The sequence below is a fragment of the Coturnix japonica genome, chromosome 1 (assembly GCF_001577835.2).
Source record: "Coturnix japonica isolate 7356 chromosome 1, Coturnix japonica 2.1, whole genome shotgun sequence".
NCBI lineage: Eukaryota > Metazoa > Chordata > Aves > Galliformes > Phasianidae > Coturnix > Coturnix japonica.
Window position 1 is genome coordinate 162,548,950 of NC_029516.1, and position 23,106 is coordinate 162,572,055.

Here is a 23,106-nt window from a genome sequence, read left to right on the forward strand (position 1 = left end):
AAGGGTCATTCAACATTGTTATGTTTTAAGTGGTAATAAGAAGCTTATTTGTAAGGTCACTTAAAGTCTATGGGAATGTGTATTACTCACAGAATCAGAGAATGAAATGACAGAAATTTAAAGCTAAAAAAACCCAAAACAACAACCAAAAAAAAAACACAAAAAACCCAAACAAACAAACAAACAAAAAACAAATACACACACAAAAAACCAGGAAACCACTAGTCTAAGTCCTTGATTTTACCTGTGTCTCTCTAGGACAAAAGTAATTAACCTGGACTAGTTCTGGCATGTGTCTTTCTAATTCTCTTTCCAGTTTCTACAGCACTGAACATTCCCCAGCTCTTCCTTCCTAGCTTTGGACATGTTTGCACGAATAACTTGTAGAAAGCAACAGATTTTTCTCATCTCCATAACATAGTTTCAGTAAACAGAAGATTCTGGCTGTGTTTTTCTGCAGTTTTCAGCATTTCATGCTAACCAAATCATAGTTTTAGTCTTTCCTTCTAGGTCAAGTCCCCTTTATCTCTTCTTTTTCTACATACACTCTAGTGTTGGCAGTGTTTGTCATGGTTCAGTTTTCCAGCTGTGATTTCACCAGTGGTGGAATTAGAGCAGATTAGTTGCCTCATTTCTTTCACAAACAGTATATCAAAGAGTCCAAAATAGCATTTGTCTTTGTGATAATGCAGAAATCTATTTGTTTATCAGTCTTTGAATTTTTATTCTGATTCTAATCCGGGTCTAATTTTTTTTTCCAGCCCTGTCTGCCTGATATCAACTTAGAATGCATCTTAGCATCTTTACCCTCCGTAAGACATTCCATCACTGCAGAGAGTATCAAGTAAGCTTGATAGAATACACTGTGAGACATTAAATACCTTCTACTGTTGGTGACAAGCCATTGATACGTATATGTTCATAATGTCTTTTTCTGGCCAATGTCTGCCTAACTGATGATAATTTTTCTTCAACCTGCTTCTCTGGCATGCTTGAGAGAATGCTAATTGAGACAGTGCCATAATTCTTAACAAATGCTACATTTATATAAACCAACAGTATCTTACATTTACTAACTTTCCCTCCTTCTTTAAGTGACTTGTTTTATCCAAATAAAGAAACAAACCAACTAAATTAAAGCAAAACAGAACTAAGAACAAAATCCCCACAATTTGTTCGATTTGAGTTATTCTTGAAGTATTAATGTTGGATAGTTTCTCTCCCCATCTTACTGTCAAAATACTTAAACTGATTGTCTAATGATTTGTTCCAGGGATTAAATTTAAGTGCTGTAAGAAATATTTTTTCAAGTTCTCCACACTATAAATAATATATTTGTTATTCAGCCCTTCACAGTTCTTAAACCTAAGTGCTAGTGATTCAGTTAATACGTTGTCTAGCTCCTTTAATGCCTTGAGGTGAATCAAGACTGTCCTACTTGAATACCTTAAGCTCTTCTAAGACAAATTTATCCTAGATATTTTGTACAACTTATTTTCAAAATTATTGTCATTAAAGATCTGGTTAAAGTCAATATTGTGTTTTGAAACTGAGACAACTACATTTAATGTGTTTCCTGTCCCCTTCATTTACAGTTCCCCTTTCCTTTCTGTAGCTGATCTACACTGCTTTTTTTTTTTTTATATATATATTTTAGCTGTATTATGGAACTTTTTGCTCTGTTTCTTACTACAGTGTGTAGCACCATCTTTCCATTTTGTATCCCATGTATGAGAGAAATAAATATATTGTGAACTACAATATTGCCTCAATTGCTATTTTTTCCTAAAAGATTAATCTATTATATGACAAAATTAGTAGACCAACAACCTTTTACACTAAAAAAATACACAAGAACACGTCCTATTGATAATATCATTTTTCTATGTAGTACTTCTCCACAACTGAGATTAGAATTGCATAAATTTATACATGAAGAAAATTTGTAGTTGTATCTTCCCAGAACTGTGCATCTGTTACTTAACAAAGAGAAAATAGTTTTAATATGCAGTTACATTGGGAGGAATCTCTCCTGTATATTTCAGATTTAATTTCTGGACCTTAAGAAAAACATTTACAGACTGAATATAATACAGATCAAAGCAAGCGTGACCCCATAAATTGAAACTACTACAGAGTTGTGCAGCTGTCCAACACAAAAGGCAATTAAACCAATTGGTTCCCAAGAGACACACAGAATTCTGAGTATTAAAAATCAAACTTCAATCCCTGAAAATGCAAAGAAGGACAGAAGAACACAAATTCATTGTTCCAACTATTGCTTGAACATCTTCAGTTTATTTTTCTGATATTTTATTCTTTCTTGGTGTGCATATGGCTGTGGGTTTTTGGTTTTTTGTTTGTTTGTTTGTTTGTTTGTTTGTTTTTCAGTAGTGTGGCAGATTTTCCTCTGGACCAGAGAGATCACTGATGCTCTTCTGTGAAGAACAGGAAAGAAACATTCAAAAAAACATATCTGCCAACTTAAATCTGTGCAACTGCTGATGGTGACACTGATTCTGTCTCTGTATGACAGATGCATTACATCCATGCAGAGATATATAGCTTTCTCAAGTCCATATCTTGGCTTGGGGGATAACCCCCTTCTTCTGATTCCTTCTTCACACTTTCTTCAAAGCTCACTTTTTTTTTTTTTTTTTTTTTTTTTTTTAGTTTTATTCTAAGCCCTTGTCATGGGTACCATCAGCATTACGGAGAAGGTTTGGGCTATCAACTTTTTTTTTTTTTTTTTTTTTTTTTTTTTCTTTCTGGACTGTGAGTATGTGGTTTGCTTGAAAGAATTTGCTTTTATGGGGTGCATTTATGAGATGTGTCTGAGGGTCCAAAAGAAAGTGGCAGGTAAAGTTGCTCAGCCAGTATTTATCATATTTAAAAAGTCATGGCAATCTGATGGAGTTCCAACTGACCATAAAAGGAGAAAAAAAAATCCCCAGGAGGACCTTGGCAACTACAGGCTTCTGAGCCAGCAAGATTACAGAGTGGATCCTCCTGGAAACTATACTAATATGAATGGAAAACTGGTGACTGATGATCGCCAGCCCAGACTCACTGGGGGTAAATCATGCCTGAAAAATGTAGTAGCCTTCTATGACAATGTTATAAAATTGGTAAATAAGGGAAGAGCAACTGATTATCTGACTGGATTTGTGCAAATGATCTGAAGCTGTCCTGCATTTCATCCTTGACTACATCCAGATGGAAGTCAGTAATGAGTGGTATCAAAATGAAGCTGCACTGAGGTATATGACTGGCATACATGTTCATATGTAACAACATATGAAACAGTATGAGACCAGGTCCAGGTCACAGACGAAAACATCTCCTGTGCAGGTAAGAGTTTCCTTCTTGAAACAGATATGACCTTCCTAAAGGCTGTAACCATTTCTTGTCCAATTGAGTGACAATGGGAAAAGTGAATGTGGTAAGTCAAGGTACAGCAGGCTCTGTCTGTGCTGTGCAAACATCACTGATGTAGGTTAAAACATGACCCAGAAAAATGACAAAGGCATGAAAAATTCAGAATCACAAGCTCAGCAAATTTGAAAGAAGCGAGAAAAATACTTTAGCTATGTGAATCTACAGAATACACTGAAAACTACATCAACATAATTCTAAGGATGAGTAGGGAGTGTAGTACTTAAAGAACAGATTTTATCCTAAGTATGCAGCATTCAAGTAAATACTTGTATGAAGTTATTTTTTTAGATATTGCTTTTAGTGTGGAAAGTATATACACATATATATGTTTATATATATTTATAGTTACAGTTCAGAGGACTGGAGGGCAAGCCACAAACTGAGGAGTTTGTCCCTCGGCAGATTTTTGTTATCTAAGTCTATGTACCTATTTCCTTAGAAATTTGTCTGCTGCAAATTCTGGGTTCCATTCTGAGCCAACTACCTGATGAGCTAAATTTCCCATGCATATTGCCTATAGGTTAGCATCTTGTATTTTTGAGATATCTTTCAACGATAAGAGTTTCCAGAAAGAAATTTCATGGATTTCAGCTGAGGTAAATGTTTTTCTTCCACCTGCAGTACAAAAAACTAACACAAAGTAGAGATTATTCTCCAGCTGTCTCGAAAATACCTTTGCTGAGAATGACCTGAACCCATTTAGAGAACAAGCTGGACATATACCTGCTGTATGTTTTTGTAGCAAAGAAGATTAGTTGTACAAAATACAGTGTTGACAAGAGAGGAACGAGAAGGTCAACAGAAGTGATTATTTCCATCTTCTTAGCACTTATGATGCCTTACCTGAAAACTATGTCCAGTTCGGGCCCTATAGTTTAACAGAAAGATCCAAAATAAGAGAGGTCATGGGCAAGTGAACGTAACATTGAAGTTAACCCTGCTTTGAAGAAGATTTGGAAGTAAATCAATCCCCAAAGTCCCTTCCAATGCAAATTATTTTATGATATTAAAATGACTTCCTATATGTCATAGAGAATGTGTCTCAGAGTTGTGGAGTCTCCTTCTTTGATGATATTTAAGATCCACCTGGATACCTGTGTGACCTATTGCAGGGTACTTGCTTTATGAGTGCCTTTGGACTCAATGATCTCTTGAAGTCTCTTCCAACACCTGCAGTTCTGTGATTCTGCAATTCTGAGATTAATGGGACTTTGGAGGGAGATGGCTATAACACAATTCCATACCAGCATGATGAGTTACTGTAAGGAGAGAACTGCTGTCTTCATTTCAAGAGGGTATGTTGGCAAGAGCAGACATTCATGCATGATGATAGTGAGAAAGAAAAAAACAAAAAAACAAAACAAAACAAAACAAAACAAACAAAAAAAAAACAAAAAAACCCAACCAACCAAACAAAAAAAAAAAAAAAACAACCTCAAAACTGTTTGTACTTAGTGTAATGGAAAGTCTGAGAGTTATTCATGCATGTGAATATATATTCTAGTCTGACCCTGGCAATACTACTAAGGTGATGCATGGTGATTTGCTGAGTAAGAGCTAATCATTCAACTTGAAATGTGACTTTATCAGAAAAGCAATTTTGTAAAAAAACATGTCATTCTCCAGTTCTTTTTCTCCTGTGATCTCCCTTGCTTACTCATTTATCAAGTTTACCTTCAATACTTTTCCAAGTGAAACATCTCCTTGTCAATCAAATCATGCTACTTGCTTTGTGAATTGTTAATACATCTAAGTCAACTTAGAGATACTCAAGATCTTAGTAGGGAAGTGACATCCTCCATAGGATGTAAACTTCTAAATCAATGGGAGAATGATTGAACTTGAACAACTACTTAAAGTTAAAAACCAAGCTTTGTACTGAAAACGGGCAGCACTAGACCAAAGTGAGAATAATAAGAAAGGTAACTCAGTTACTGATAAATGAAAACTGAAGAAGTTTTACGGAAGAAAAGCTCATATAGCAAGAAGGTCTGGAAAATGTAACCACTGAGGAATCTAAATTCCAAAACAAAAGGAACTGGAATAATGTCTCCTTAGTAACAATGAAAATGAAGTTTATTTTATTTCTTTGGGAGATTTAAGTACATCTGTGCACATCATATTTAATGGCCCCTATTTTAGATGCACTGCAAGTAAGATGCCAAAATCAACTGGTTATGAGTAAATTATCCTTCCTCTACTATGTGATTATAGTAGAAACTAGAACCATGCTGATTCCCTTTGTTAGATACACCTGCACATTCATGGCTTAGTTGTCCTTGCTATTTCTTCCTGGTAAGAACTGCAGAGGCAAAATAGGGTCCTCTTTCTTTCATGCTACGTATACTTCTACACCAGTGGAGAACAGGAAAATATTCCATTTGCATGCACATTAGCCCTAAAGAACTATTAGAAAGAGACTGATGTTAGTATTTACTGCCCAGTACTGTGGCATCCAAAGCTCTGCATACAGGAAGAAAGCTTGTGGAGCTGGTATGCAACTTCAACTGTTGAATTACTTTTCTTAAGAACTAGTCTAAAAGGACACAGAGAACTGGTTGGCTGTTTTCATATTTAATGATGGTTTGTCAAGATTCTGGGAATAACCAATTCTGTGCTTGATAAAACTGAGTAGCTACTTCCTATGCAGCAAGTCACAAAACTAAAAAATCTTATCCAACATAAAACTATGAAACTTCTGAGCTGTTTCTGTAGACAATGACTGAAAAAAACCCCACAAAACTAGCAATTAGGTTAAAATTGGAGATGTGGATATAAAATTGAGATGCTTAAGTCGGTGAATTTTTAAAATAAATGTTTACATTTCATCTGTTTAATGAGGTTAAGACAGGATTGAAATTATTAATTTATTAAATCCAAAGCCTAGAAAGAAAGTTGAAGAGACTTCAGGCTCTGAATGAATACTCAGTGTACAGTACATTCATCATCAGAGTTCTGAACAGAGACCAACAACAACCCTAAAGACAATGACTGTTCCAAAATCCAAAACACTTTTTAAAAAGGTGTGTTGTAGGGGCTTTTGTTTCTGCTGCCATCATTTAGACTTCTAGAGACTGTTTGAGATTAATAATATTTTCAGTTGTATAACAAACAAAGTAAAACACTGCTCAGCCAGCAGAGCAGGCATAAAATTTGATGACATCTGTTTCTTCTACCCAAGATATTACTTCTATATTTATCCAGTTTGATCTTCAGCTACCAACTTCTGTTTTTGCTATGAATATTTTTTATTTTATTTTCCATATTCTTGTGCTTTAGCATGAAAAAATAGTTGTAAAACACATTTTACAGTTCAGGTTTACACAACTAAAGAAAGGAATATATTGAAAATGCTTGTGTAACAAAATTTCCTTTTCCTGCAGCTTCTTGACAGAAACAGCCTCAGGTACCAATTTATAGCCTCTTCTTGTTCAAAAGGTTATTCTCATAAATCCAGAGAAAAGAAACAATACAACTTGCCTTAGAATGCTAGTCATACAGCCACTCTAAAACTCTCCTCCCATTTCACTTTTCACGTTGTTCTCATACATCAAGATCTGAAAAAAGTGCCAAAAATTGTAGAATAAATTAAGGAAAATCAACATTTTCTGCATGATGTTTATAAGTAACAGAAACACATAAATAGATAATTATTCATGAGGACTGATCCAAAAGTAATGAGTTTTGTTTTATGATGTGGGCCTACAATGTCAAAGATGGATGTTGGTGGTATGACAATAGAGGCTGAACATTCCCATCATTGTTCCATTAAGCTTTTTTTTTAACCATGTGACAAATGGAAGCAGAAGGGCAAACTAACAAAATGGTGACTGACATGGAAATGTAGATGAAGCAAAGATGTAGAACTGAATGCCTCCATGTGGAGAAATGGCATTCACTATCATTCATTGGCACTTACTGAACATTTATGGAGACCAAACAGTGGATGCAAGCACAATGGAGTGATGGATGGTCCATATCATCAGTGGTGATGGTGAGTCACCTCCACTGGCTCAGATTTCTATGAGCTCAGTATGCAAGCTGTTGTTCATTATTGGCAAAAACGCTTATCTAATGGTCATGACTGTGTTGAGAAATAGTGTTTTGTAGCTGAGACTTTGCTCTATCAACTAGTGTTACTGTGCTCTTTAGATCTGTGGTAGTTTTCATTGAATCAAATATGAGGCATTTCTTTCAGAGCAATCTAAATGTATCCAAATCTTTGGCTCTAAGATTAATAATCATACAGTATTTGAATAGAAACCATATGGGCAATAGAAGTAAAAATATATTTGAGCTTTGCAGTATGATGAACTATAATGCATGTGTTAAGAGAACAATCCAAAATAGTTATTTATAAGAAATTGTTATTAATAACACACAGGGTATATAATGTTAAATAACAAAAAAATCTAACAATCAAGTCATACAGATGAATATTAATGTAATAGTTCTAAAAGATTAATGCTTGTAATAGTTAATAAACAAAACATCCTTAAAACCTCTTCACTTTTTACTTGCATAAATAAGAAAATGATCTGGAAACATATTTTTCTAATCTTTATTAAGAGCTTCTTTTTAAAATACAGTTTTTGGGTGAATTTAAATATTCTGGACTTTCTGTTTTGGAAGAACTGGAAGAATAGAGCATATCACTGTCCCAGAGAGTCTGATGGAAGTGAGTCACTTACGGGGAGAGATCAGAAAGGTACTTACCTCTGTTAAATGCAGGCCTGCAGTCATTCTGTCAGACAATTTCTTTTGTATAAGAGAACATAGAGAAGCAAATGCTTTTTTAATGTGTAGCTCCATTTTCAATTATTTAGGAAAAGTGCATTTCCAAAGCCCATTTATCTTGAAAATGACATTGTCACCCTGTGATGTTGGTTGCAGGGATGCAAAGAAAATACCGATTAGAAATCAATATACTGTTGCTTTTCCCTTGTTTGGGAACTTTAACTCTAGATAAACAAAACAGAATGGAAGAGGAGAAAAAACTTGTCTGAGTATTCTCCCTGAGAATGTGAATAAATCAGACTCTATCAAAGCAAAGTCAAGCAATTAATTCCCCACCTGGTTGTCATTTAATGAGTGCAAAATCAAAATCAAAATCTGCTGAGGAATATCAGAGTTTAAACTGGAGATGAGTTGGAGTTGACCCAGAAATTTTAATAGAGCTATTTTGTCCCTGCCGAAATTGACTCACAACACCATAACTGTCCTTAAAAACACTAAGAGGAAAAGACATACAGACATAGTGTCTCCATTTCACTAAGGGTAATGGAAGTCTTAACAATGTGATGGCAGTGCTTACTCTATACCTAGGTGATTGATGTGCTCAAGTGTGCCATTATCTAGACTCTTAGCAGTAGTCTAGTTTGGGAACAAGTACCCTAGATATTTCAGTTAATAAACCTCCAGATCTCTGAGATGATATCATTGATGGATTTCATGTGAGAATAAATACAAATATTTGAAGTGCAGAAGCTTTTTAGTTACAAATGAAGTGGCTCATTATGTTTCCCTGGAGACATTCTGACAGGAGACAGGACAAAATTGCCCTTGTCCATAGAGCTTTGCTGGTGAGAAGTAGTAACGCCCTGTGAGTCTTCCAGTTTTTATGAACAGGGAGAGGAGGAGGAAGAATAAAAGTGAAATAAAAAGATAAGAATATATTCTCTTAATGGATGAGAATATTTCTTGTAGAAGAATATTCAAAATAACAATAAGATGCAGATTTCAGGAGGAAGGGAAAGACCTTCAGACACTGTCAAGAAGTGGAAAATCTCTGCTTATTTATTTATGTAAAAGGAAATACCTTGATTAAGATGAAGAATACTTTTCCAGTTCAGAGTATCCTGCAGTAAATTTGATTAAAGTCCTAATATGGATTAAAATCCTTTCCAGAAGGGAACTAAACTCAATCAGAGCTTCCCACATTCTACATTAATATTGTAATTAGCAGAACTACAAATAAAAAGGAGTTGATATCTTCTTGGGATGTGTTTAAATATTTTGTTTTCTCTCCTGCAGTCTAAAACTATCTGACGAATTCAGGTAGCTTTCCCACATTGTTATTATTATCATTATTATTTTCAGAGTAAGGAAGAAGTTTCTCAAGTCTGCCAGGAGAGCAGACTTAGGGAAGACATTTCTGAGGCTGCGTGGTGGCACTGGAACAGCTGTTGTCTGAATCTCATTTTCTCAGAAATTATGAGCCAATACTTACTCTGAGTGAGCTCTTTTTTGTAAAAATCAAAACCAAAAACTTTCTTGCAGACTTTCATGAAGTTTATGTTACTTTTCACAGACTTTGTTCTGCACTAGAAGGATAACAATTTCAAAGCTTCATAAGCCATCCCACCCCTCTCCCATAACTAGGTTACAGCTACAATTGAAAACAACTCCACAATGGCTGGACTAAGTGTACTGATCAGCAGCTTCTAATCAGTGTTTGGCATGCAGTGTCCACATCCCTGCTCTTCAGCTATCTGTGTTCATTTTAACTCCTTTCTTCAGATTTCTTCACACGTGGCCACCTCATCTAGGAAACTGGGCTGCAATAACAGGCTTGCTTTCCGTGGCTGTACTACAACCAGCATTGCATGACCAAAGATGATGTTTCCTCAAAATGGAAACCATACAGTGGACTCTATGCAGTGCTGATGAAGTATACAACATAGCTATGGCTTTATCAAGACTAATGGAGCTCTCTGCTTCCCACTCACCAGAACTGTCTGTCATGACACAAATATCAGGTAACAGGAAGACACCAAAACTCATCATAGGTCTTACATCCATAATGAGGTTAGATCCTCCTACCTAGCGCATGTGATTCTGAACTTTTCTTTACTCACCTTAAGTCTTCATTCTAAACATAAAGTCTGTGGACCTCAACAAGACATGCCGAATGAAGAAATAACATAGAGTGAAAAGCTTTTATTTTCATATTGTCTCTTATCAACCTAAAACTGTTTAATTATAATGCAAGCTCAGACCTCCTCTACTTGATATTTTTAATGCAAAGATCTGTAGTTATCTGACAGTAGTAGTATCAGGTAGTACCTGATAGCATAACTTTTTGTTTTCACTCTGCTGTCCAGGAAAAAAACAGGAAAACAAACAAGTTCCTTAAACTTCCAGCCTACTGTAACTTAGGTACAATTTTATGAAGAATGAATTTATCACAGAAACTCAGCCACACAATAAAGTCATGGAGACTATAAGATGCCTATTTCAGTCCTACTCTGTTTCCAGACTTTTCTAACAGATAAATAATTTGCTATGGCATGCATCCATGTAGACCTGCAGAGTTCCCTGGTCTGGCAACCATTGTACCTTCTTCTGGAAATTATAGCAAAATACCTTGTATTCTTGATGGGCTTGCATTTCCATCCCTAAGAAGTCAACCTTGATCCCTTGGCTTAGCACTTCAGACTGCCCAGAACTCCTCTTGTCCTTCCAAAATCAGGAACTCCAAGAAGGTCATGGGGAAAGGACTAGTAAATGGGCAGATGTGCTCTGAAAACTTGAGGAAATTTTTGAGTGAGAGAATGCAGTGCCAGCATGATGTGAAAACAAAAATCTGAAATAGTGATGGGAAGCATGGAATAAAATTCCAAGTATTATAGAAGTTTATTCATAAAGAAGAGGCCAGGCAGCATAATGTAGAATGGAATTATATCAGGAAAAGAAAATCACTAATGCATAGGATATCCTCATCTTTTCTTATGATGTGTGCTCAGTCATTGCTTTCTCATAGATCAGTTCTTTCTTACTTAATGCATTTATTTTTTTTCTGGTATTTCCTGAGTATGTAAAGCTGAAAGGTCAAGACATTGAGGAGACATAGTGTGTTTGAAGGGGAGTCAGGAATCCTAGCAGCAGAGCAAACCTGAAAGTCTGGAAGTCTGACAGCTCAAAGCCAACAAATGAGCAACAAAGCCAGATAATTTTATGCAAATAAATTCAGATCAATGCAAATATATGCATTTTTAATACATACCCCTTTGCTCAGTAGTATAACAGTTGTATAAATCATAGAGCAAAGAGATTTCTCACAAGCTACTACCAGAGTGTTGAAAGAATGTGAAATGTTTGTGCTTGCTAAAGAACGTTCAATTCTAAAAAAAGCTTAGGTAACTGAAAAGTGCTGTCTCAGTGGGCTCTTTGTCTTCATCCCATCTCCTCTCTGTTCCCCTTTATGCCTTTGCTCTTTCAAATCTCTCTTTGATATATATTTTCCTACCACACCTTCTCAAGATGATGCACCACAAACTGAATGCCTACTATGCACCCTATACTTTAACACCTTGTTGAAGCTAGGCCTGTACTTACTTCTACTTACTTGAAAGAAATTTGTGTGCTTATACTATACCACCTAACATAAACCCTCCTGGGGAGCAGTATGTTTTGCTCCTTCTGTTGTGCAGGGCTAAACACTCATTCTACAGTCAATAAATAAGATATTTTTTCCCTTCCATCTTTTAAGGTTTGCCAATAGCAACTTACAGCCATTTCCCTCAAGAATCCTTAAAGTGACATAACAGATGAAAGTTCCATTTAAACTACACATTTGAACAATACCTTGCTTTAAAGTTCACGTGTCTTTAAGATAAAAAATGATACATTTCTGGAGGGGATGGGATATAATCCACATAAATATAAAACCAGGACACTTTCAACTTCTGTTTTCTTTGGCAAAGAATGCTGTTTATTTTCACAAATCTTTGTAGGCACATTTCCATATTTCACAGGGGAGAAAAAGGACAGATATACCATTGCAGAAGAGCTTTCAGCAGAAGAAATTAATCTCTTAAATGTGTTACTACTAGAGCTGGATAAGCAATTCCTCTACTGAGCCAAGTAATTTTTTTCTACTTTTCTTGCTGAAAACTCTCTGGGAAATGATGTGATTTCCTTTAATGTATTTATGTGTAATTGTCCAAATGAATTGCAGTCCAGTGTTATCCGTTATTTGTTGTGTGTGTCTTGGTCGTTTTGCTTCAAGAAACTTGCTGAAATGCCAACAATTTTTCTGCGTATAAACTGCCTCTTTCGATTATAGGAATGGGCAAATAAGAACAAAAATTATGTCTATATGAAGGAGCCAAGGAAAGCATACATTTTAATTTTTCTTAATAAAAAGCAGCAATGTGGTTTTTTTTCTATTATTTCCTTAAACCAGTTCTTTTCAAGGAACTCTTCTACATAAACCAGTCAGTCAGTGCAATGGAGAGTCCAGCCTCAGGCAGATGGAAAGATGGGTGGAAAGAAAGGACTATTCAGAGGAACTTCAGAAAGGGTGAAAAACAGAAAAGAAGAATGATCATCATCTATAAATGTGGAACCACTGCACTGATTGGTGTTCCTTCTCCTTCCTTTGGAATTCAACACCAAATATTAAATTGCCTGGTTCCTTGAGTACAGAAGGTTATCTGAGAAAGGAGCAGCTGAGAACTGCTGCCTGTTGTTCTGTCCTATTTCTTCTGTAAAAATAAATAATACTTCAGACAGCTTCCAAGTATACAGATCATGTGTTTTCTACTTACCATCAATCATGAAGCTCGGGGTTTTTCCTTTATTTAGGTGGATTTTTTTTTAATTGGAGAATGCAGCCTTCTAGACACTCTAAGGCTAGATGTATACTGAAGAAGGGATATAGAGATGATGGAAATACTATTTAATGGACCTAAGGTAAACTCTAGAATAGAAATAAACAATGGCAAAAATGAAAAAAAAAACCCAACAAAAACAAAAACAAACAAACAAACACATGCTTAAATTTCCACCAAGGTGATGGAACGGAACGGAACGGAACAGAACGGAACGGAACGGAACGGAACGGAATGGAACGGAATGGAACGGAACAGAACGGAACGGAACGGAACGGAACGGAATGGAATGGAATGGAATGGAACAGAATTATGCATGTCCTAAAAGCTGTTGAGTATATCACCATTACCACCATGCTACCTTACCACCATGTTTTGCTGGTCTAAACCAGTTTCTTTGCTGTTTTTCTCTCAAATAATGCATACATTTCTAGACATATAGATTAGTAAAAATTTTGAGGTAAAGGTACCAGTTATTTTGACACAAAAAGAAAACATCATTTTATTCTGATTAACGCATTTCTCATTTGTCAGTTACTCAGTCAGCTCAGCTCTGCTTTAATATACAGAAGACATGTCAGCTGTTATTTATACACCAAGCACCTTTCTGCCGTCAAGGGATTTCAGTGAATTATAAATTGATTTCAGTCAATCAACAATATGGGTTCATGAAAATGTTTGTATGATTAATGTGGATTAGCATCCCTAGTTCCTAAAGCTTATATTATGTATTCATAGTTGCAAAGCTGAAAACCTCTTCTCTTCATATCAGATCATTGTTTTGTGCCAAGTGGGTTCCAGAAGCCTGATTTGGGGGAGGCTGTGCGAGGGATGTGTTTGCTGCAGATATGGATTTTCTGGAGGGGGTGAAGAGGGCTGCAGTCCCACCACCTCTCAAAAAATCACACTAACAAATGTGTTAATGCATCAGTTCCAAGTAAACCTTCCATACAAGACACATTTGGGGCATGCTCACTAGGATGGAGAACAGAAAAGGGAGATGGGATACTCTGGAAGTTTCTGGCAGTAGCCAAAAAGTCTGCATATTTGTCAGCAGAATAGAGATCACAGAAGTGAAAATATACTTTGTCCAATTTGTCTTTCTTCCAAAATGTAGTTTCTGTGCTATCAACTTCAGCTATCATTATACTTTATGATTCTATGCAGAAAAAAAATCTTTATATTCTCCTATTCAGAAAAGATTTTCACATATTCAACAAAGAATCTGACTAAGAAGCTCTAACAAGTTAAAGATGGTAGGTAGTATCTGAAGTAAAGTGAATCTCCCATGTTGAGGAATAACTAACACTGCCTGGAAAAGGATAAAGTTAAGAGCAGAGCAGCCTTGGATTAGGCGCTAACTAATTTAGAGGTTTTCCTCTGAGGCAGATACTTCCTTCTGTAAAATGAGAATCATGCTATGAGCAGCCACTGAAGGACAGCAGAGAAAAATACATTCTGTTTGACTTTACCACCAAGCACCTCGGGCTGTGGAGTGTGATTGCTGTCCAGTCTCCTCTCACTAAGTACAGCAGCAGGGATCAAGTACTGCACTCTTTGCAACCAGCAGATCAGGTCTAAGGAAAAAAAGATCTAACCCAACACCAGTGGAACCAAACACTTTACATGGTGTGTTCTCCCATGGGAAGAGAGTTCACCAGTGATTTTATAACAGTGCGTGTAGCATCTGAAATTATATTATTTAGAGCCATTCAACAAAAACAAACTTAAAATAAACAGCATCAGCCACCACATATACCCTATATTCTGAATAATAATTTCTGGCAATTTAATTTGTTCACTCTGGTTTAAAAGGAAAATGCTTTTCACTTCTCATTTTGCAGGCTTGGAACAAATGAAGAATTGTGTTGTGGCCATCTGTTTATTTCAGGACAAATTTGACAATGCAGATGAAGTTTAAATAACAAAATATCTTTTAAATATACATAAGGAAATTAATTTTGTAAATCTTTGACACATAAATAAGTTTGCAGAACATTTTCACAGGAGTCCATCTTAACAACATAGTGGATTCACTGATAAGTTCTAAGAGAGCTGGAGCACCTCTCCTACAAAGAAAGGCTGAGGGAGCAGGGCTTGCTTAGTTTGAAGAAAACTCCAGGAAGATTCACTGCAGTCCTCCAGTACTTAAAAGGAGCTTATAAACAGGAAGGAGACTGACTTCTTATGCTAGTAGGTAAGTGATAAGACAAGGAAGAACAGTTTTAAACTAAAAGAGGGGAGATTTAGTTTAGTTGCTAGGAAGAAATTTTTAATTGAGAGGGTGGTGAGGCCCTAGCACAGCTATGTAGAGAGCTGTGGTGCCCCACCCCTGGAGGTGCTCAAGGCCACGTGGGATGGCACCCTGGGCAGCTGAGCTGGTGGGTGGCAACCAGCCCACGGCAGGGGGTTGGGACTGAGTGATCTTTGATGTCCTTTCCAGCCCTTCCAACCCTTGGATTCTATTGTTCTGTTCTCAAATAAAAATATGGCTGAGTCCCCTACCAATTTCCTAATTCTTTCAATAAATAAGAAGTTGCAGAACCTGTACACAGACTGTGACACATCCATCTTGCTACAAAAGAGCAAAGGTTAAGAAATTCCACTAAATAGGAAATAAGATTCTTAATACTTGTAAAATTGTGAGTGTAACTGTACTGATTTTGTCACATTGCAAAAACTTGGAAACTCAAAGTTAATCACCAAGCCCTCCTCCTAAGTCAAAAGTAACCTCAGGATAAGAAATAGACATTTACAACTGAGTTTGTCATCTCTTTTCATTGCAGACAACAAGCACTTTTAGGGCACAACTCAACCTTCTAGATGATTTCTTTGAGCTGAGATGAATCGGTCCTTGGAATTGCTTCTCTCTTCCCTTGACTACAAAAGGCTACCAGAATGCTGTCTCCTGAGCTGATGTCAACAGAGTAAGGTCACTAATTTTGGGTGGAGTTTTTGTTTGTTCATTGTTGTTTTGTATTTTTTGTTTGTTTGTTGGTTTTGCTTTTGTTGTTCTTTTCCTTGTAGTTTTAATTCTTTATGTATCATCAATCATTTTGAAGATATGTATCAAACAGCAGTTAGGATCATGGGACTGAAGTCTGAAATCAACGTATATATTATGTTAACAAGCAGAATTTTTATCTGTTTCTTGACCTCATTTCATTTTTTCTGTCTTGCCAATGTGGCTTTCACTACTTACAAAGAACAAGTGGAATAGCATCACCTTCTGGTAGCTTAGTGAGTGCCTGCTTAAGAACTGCCTGCCCATCCTGCCATCAGTTGTTTTTTTGTTAGACTTGCTTGTACATTATTTTCATGTCTTCTGCATGTCCCTTTGGGCCCTGATTCCTTGATATCTCCTTTCTATCCTTTCTCGTGAAAGTTTCTGAAATTCCTATATATTTAATATCAAGCCATGACAAAATGGTTAAAATCTAACACTATCCCCAAGAACTGGCATTCAAATCTGCAAAAATTCAGGAGACTCTTTCCCCTGATCAAGTCTTATAATCCACATATGGACTGAATCATCACTACCAGCTGTATCTCCAGTCCTCCCACGTAAGCTCCTGTTTTCTGTTCTCTGCTTTCAGACCTGTAGTTCCCAAAGCTTGAAATAATGACTTGTATATTCCATATAGACTTGAAAATTACAAATGAACTGCTCCCCTACCCCCCCCCCCCCCAAAAAAAAAAAAAAAAAAAAAAAAAAGTGGGGGGTTTACATCACTGCTATAGGTTCCATAATTTTCTGTTTCAGGAAGACACAAAAAGGCTTGAACATAACAAGCCAGGTAAGATGGCATATTCAGTGAGTAAGCAATTGTGTAAGCAAGAGCAAATGTCTATAACTACCAATGTATGGGTAATAAAAGCACAAGAACTTAAACTACATTTGATTAAAAAACAATAGGAATCAGAACAACCAATACAGGCCCACACATACTGCAAGAAATTCCTACAAACAAGAATTTAATTTCTTAAGTGCATTTTGGCACATGCATGAATTTTCAGAATAGTTGCTGATATGAGTCTGTAATGGTTTAACTTGGAAGGGTGCTCAGCATCACACAGGTGTTTGCTTATTACGCCCTCCAGTTGTGTGGGGGAAAACTCATGGGTTGGGATAAAGACAGTATAATAGAACACAAAAGGAAGGCATCATAATAATGATAAAGATACTGCTAGTAGTAATAATGTAATATACAAAATGAGTGATGCACAACATAATTGCTCACCACATACTGATTGATGCCCAGCAAGTTCTCAAGTAGCAAGAGCACCACTGCTAACTCTCCCAGTTTTACTGTTCAGCTTGATGCCATATGCTTCAGGATATCCCTCTGGTTCTTTTAGGTCTGCTGTCCTGGTTCTGTCCCCTCCCAGCATCTTGTGCAGCCACAGATCCATGCTGGCAGGGTAGCACAAGAAACTAAACTGAGATGTCCTGTTGCTTTTCAGCAACTGAGATATCGTGTGATTATTTTTCTCCTAAATCCAAACCATTGCACTATAGCTGCCACTATGAAGAAAATTAACTCTATCTCAGCCAAAACCAAGACAAGTTCTTAATGTGATATTAATACAGTGCTTTGTATAAAAGATATTGAACACGACTTTGCATTTCGGTAGAGCTGGAATTCAGCTGGCGTACACAATGCTGTATATTATGTCATTAAACTTAATCAAGAAAACGCTGCCTCTCTTCCAAAAATTCAAAACACATTTCTGCTTAAATAGAAAACCTGCTATATATTTATGTAGTGATTTGCTGAGCTGAAATTAAGCAGGGCAATGACTTGTGTAATAAAAAGGGGATTGAAGTAATAAGTTCTTTAAGGTCAAATCCACTTACCATTATCTGAATATCTACAGCATTAAATTGTGCAGTTCTAACAGAGGCAGTGCTTTAATGCACTCATCTGAGAATGAAACTTCAGGGTGAAAACAAGGGAGACTGACAGGCCAATGCTTTGCTTAGAATGACTTTACAGAGACTAGATTTAATTTCTGAATTACTTAGCTCTTTTACTCCAATTCCCTGTCACTGTTTGTGTCTATCTCAGTTCAAAATATGTTTAATTGCAGAGTTTTTCCAGACCAGTTAAGCATGTTTTATTTGATGTAAAACTCAACAACATTCCCAAGTTTGTATTATGCAGTTTTTTCCACAAATAAAAACATGTATCTCATGCTCAAATCCAAGCATAATGTGCACTTCTTAGAGAGCAGAAGATCTTGTAGGGTTTTGTGACTCATATCCAAACAGTCATCAGGCCTACAAAAGCTTAGTTTGGTAAAGAAATTGTGCCTTGTGAAATTGTATTAAATATTATAATGCTTTATGATGGACATTATTGATGGTATTATCCCTCCAATAGAAGGAAAGTAATTATTACAGAAGTCTATCCAAGATCATGTATATATTTATTTTCTCATGTACACATTTGTGTCCCACTGAATCTTTTTGTGGAGAGGCTGTACACTTTTAATGAATATTTCTTTAGATCCAAGGGGCCCTACTTTGCTCCCCTATTGTCACATTGCTTTATGGACATTAGCCTCCTAGACACAGACTAAAAAACAAGGGGCGCGTTCATACTTAAAGGAATAACACAAAACCTTGTGTATCAACCTGGAACTGAAAAGGATAGATAAACAGTTTACATATACTTGTGGTAAACAAATTTGTCTCCTGTCAGAATTTGTAAAATTTTTACTTTTTTCCTTGCTAACACTCACAGTAGAGCAAATACGAACTGATAAAGATGAAGCTGTGTTAGACCAATTAGTGCTCTGTTTTCCCTGTAGCCATTCTTTCACTAACAAAAAATTAGAGAAGAGCTGTTTAATAGAGCAGAAATTCTTAACACGCACTCATCCAGTTGCAATGGACAGCTGGAAATGAATGAGTTATTGCTAGCTGGATTTTCAAGCAGCAGTCAGTTACGGAAGGCTCAAAGGTGTCACCCACTCTTTGCCCTGAAAAGGCTGACATCAGAGAAGATGTGGAAGGAAAACTGTCAGGTAGCACATCTCCCTCTTGCATCTGCAGACAGGAACAGATCTGACAGAGCTCAGGAAAGAACATAAGGCAGAGTTGTTGGGAAGGAACACGTTCAGATAACTACCAAATTAAAGTTTTCACAGAAACTGTTTCTTCAGATCCTTGCGCACAGCAAAACAAGTCATAAAAGTCCCCAGCAAAGAGCTTACAGCAGCTCTGCTTAAGGACTGCATCTCTGCCCAAGTGAGTATCTGGTCTAGCTCTCACACCGAGAGGGTAATGGTGCTGAGAAGTAAGTACACAGAAAGCTCCAAATTACAGAACTGTTCATTTCTGCCCTTGGAATTTATCTGGAACAAATTATATCACTTGCTTTCTTTTCCTCTTAGGAATGCTCACAAAACCTTTCTGGTTCTGAAACTTGAGCAATATAACTGCAAATTGCACATACAATTTAATCCATCTGATAGTGTTGGATTGGGTTTTCTCCTTTGATCTCTCTCCAATGTTATGTTCTCTTGGGAAGTTTGTAAATGCTTTGTTCTGTCTCAGAAACTAAGTGTTCTTTGCATATCTAAACTATGACATTTATTTCTTCTGGGGAGACTGTGCAGATCTGATCAAACAGATAAATAATTAAGTATATTTCAGTGAGAAGTTGAAATAACTTCAGGAGGAGTGTCAAATGTGGACAAACTGGCTCCTGTATCACTGTGATTTATAGTGAATAAGAAAAGTGATGCAAAATGTATATTTTATCCTCCCAAATGCATCAGGGAAGTAATTATTTCTTTCTGGTTGTTGCAGTAGGAAGCAACTGTATTTCTAGAACAATACTAATTACTCTGAAAATTAAGGATTGAGGGTGGAATTTTAAATTTGTATGAATGAGACTTTCCAATGGTCCTACCCAAATAAATGGGTATGCATTACATTTCTATATTTGTTTAAAATATATGCAGCACGATTTGTCAAGGCTTACAGAAGATGTATTCAAAGAAAACTAAATATTAAAAGGGAAGTATTAAACAGAGCTCTGTAAAACCACAGGATGCAATCTGCAAGTAATATTGAATTTCTGTGATCATTTAGAAACTGAAGACGTCAGACTGAGATTAACATCTAGGACATCATCTTGGAAGACACAGGTTCCTCCGTAACACACAGGATATCAAATACAGCAGCCAGGCTTCCCCAACCACTGTATTACTTATTACCTTGATGGAAGAAGGTGTGTGGTGGGGCAGTGGATGTGCAGACTTACTGCCAAAGCCAGGCAATCTTTCAAGTCAAGACTGACAGATCAGGAGGAGAGGAAGCACAGAGAGTCAGACTGCAGCAGCCCAGCAGCAAGGGTCCTTGGCAACAAGCAAGAGATGAGGTCTCCTCCTGGGGTACTACTGATTTATCTCTGAAGTTTTTGTTTGGACCTTCATTTCACTGACAAAGGAAAACAAGAAAATAAAGAATATATCTTCCTTGTCAAAATGGATTACTTCTTTAATGGAATGACAAAACTTGCAGACAAACAGAAGCCAGGTGATATAATATATGAGGTTTTACTGTGAGTTCTATCTCATGAAATTTTGTTTATAGCATCATATTGCCACTGACAATAATACTGACATGTAGACTGAAAAAGAGTTGCTTGCTGGAAACAAGGCATAATGAATAATGATAAATATCTGTCCCAAAGGCAGATGGTACATGTTTTGTCAAATACTGCATAGGTTGCCTTTTTCTTTTGGACTTAGTTTACATCTTAATGAACATACTGGGAAGAGGCATAAATAACATGTTACACAAATCTTCTGATGATAGTTGCACAGATATTTTCTGAAGACTAAGCACCCATAGTTCTCTGAAGGTCACATCAATATGAAATTATTTTTTAGTAAATAGGGTTAAGATGAAAAAAATGTGAAAGGATGTTCACAGGGCAAGAGGAACCTGGAAAATCATTCATGAACAAACTGTGGGTGGAATAATCACATAGGAGTTTTAATCTGGCCAAATAAATTATACCCTTGCATTAATTCAGTGGTCATCATCCTCTGTAATGCAGAATTGTGCTGCGCTTTCTCTTCCTAAATTCCTGTTTTATTCTCGAGGGTAATTTATTCTGAAATGCAGTGGGAATACACGCATCTGGACAGAGTGAGCACCTTGTATTCAGGGGAAGATACTAAACCTTCTAAGGGCCTTAAGTGCACAGGGGAGTGGAGAAGGAGCGGGGGGGGATTAGATGATGCATTCACAGGTCTTCCATTGACCTCTCTGACTACACTCTGTTTCTTATTTGCTTATATAAGATTGAAAACATCTCTTTCTCTCAATCTTCTGTCCTTGAATAATTATACTGAACCTGTAACCACAGAGACTATTCATATCATTCAGGTTGTCAATTTCCAAAGTGATTACCAGTGATAAGCTGGCATTTTTAAGTGTTACAAAGTACAGAGAGATTATACCATTTTTTATTAATCCTGTAAAAACAAGGGCCAAATCATGTTTTGGCTTGATGCCACAACTCTTAATAAGATTCACTAAGCAAACCTGGTTTTGTGACAGCAGTCATATGATAAAGGGATTTCACGAAATAGACATGAAATAAAACACAGCACATTGAGTAGTTTATTTGAGAAGGTATGGAATCTGTTACTTTCTATTTCTATATGTTTGGTTATGATTTATTTGATAAGCATATGTGGATCTGTGTTGAGGGACAAACATGCATTTAAGATTTGATAATTTTCTCCTTTTTTAGGCAAATTTCTGACATTTTCTGAGTGACAAGTTGTTCCTGTTTTAAATGGTTTCGAGTTTGCAGTCTGGTGGTACTGTATTCTGATACAGAAAATGAATCTCATAGCAGTGCCATTCTTTTCAAATCTATATCACAATACGAATTTCAGCAGGTTGCTTCATAATCTACAGACTGCACTGAAGAGAAGATAATAGGAAGGGCAGTAGGAAGACAGAAAAACTTCTAAAATGTAACAACAGGAATCCAGTTAACACTTATGAAAGTGATGAGATAATTATCGCCATCCCATGCAATTTTCCATTAGGGAATAATTCTGTAGTCTGTGTGGTGCCAGGGTTATGAAGTTACCTGCATGGATCAAGGATGATAAAACTGCAGAGGCAGTGATTTTGTGGAGCGGAAGAAGGGTGAGGAAAGAGCAGTGCAGTGCACTACTTGGGCTTTACTCATCACTTACAAAAACTAGATCTCATTAGTGTCCCTCTGCTCACTGCCAGAGGCTTACTCCCAATTAAAACCAGGGTAAGCAAGGGTAAATCTTCACTTTAAAGTGTATGACCTTTTTTTTCATTCTGAGTAAGTTTGTGAGAAGGAGTGCCTTATTTGATTGTTTTTCACAGAAGGGAGAAAAAAAATAGTGAAACCATCCAGTCCTGTCCTTTCATCTGCTGAATGACAGTACACATATATCACTTATCCTATTCCAAGAACAACAAACAGAGCACAATTTCCTGGGGAGACGGATGTGGTCCTCACTCTGTAGAAACAGCAAGCCAAAGGGAGGTGACTCCAGAACTGCAAAAAAGCAATGTGACGGTGTTCACACACAAACAACATTAAATTCAGAAAACTAAGGCAAAATATAGGTATTATGAATATTTTGGAGTATAATCTGAATAAAAAAAAAATAAAATAAAAAAATCCCTTCCTAAGCCTAAATCTGGCCATCAGCAAGGCAGCACATTTTCAGACTCTCTAGCCAGATCTATGAAGGAAAATGTGCTCTGCCTCGTGGCTGTGGCATGTAACCTTCCAATGTCCTCTCCCTAGCTTCTGCCAGTCCTTGACACCTTGAGACAACACAAGAACTAATGCCTTTGATTGACACATGTGAAAAAACTTTTCACAGAATCACAGAATCACAGAATGGGTTGGAAGGGACCTCAAGGATCATCAAGCTCCACACACACACTCCCACCACCACAGGTACAGCCGCCAACCTCCCCATTTACTACACCAGGCTGCCCAGGGTCCCATCCAACCTGGACTTGAACACC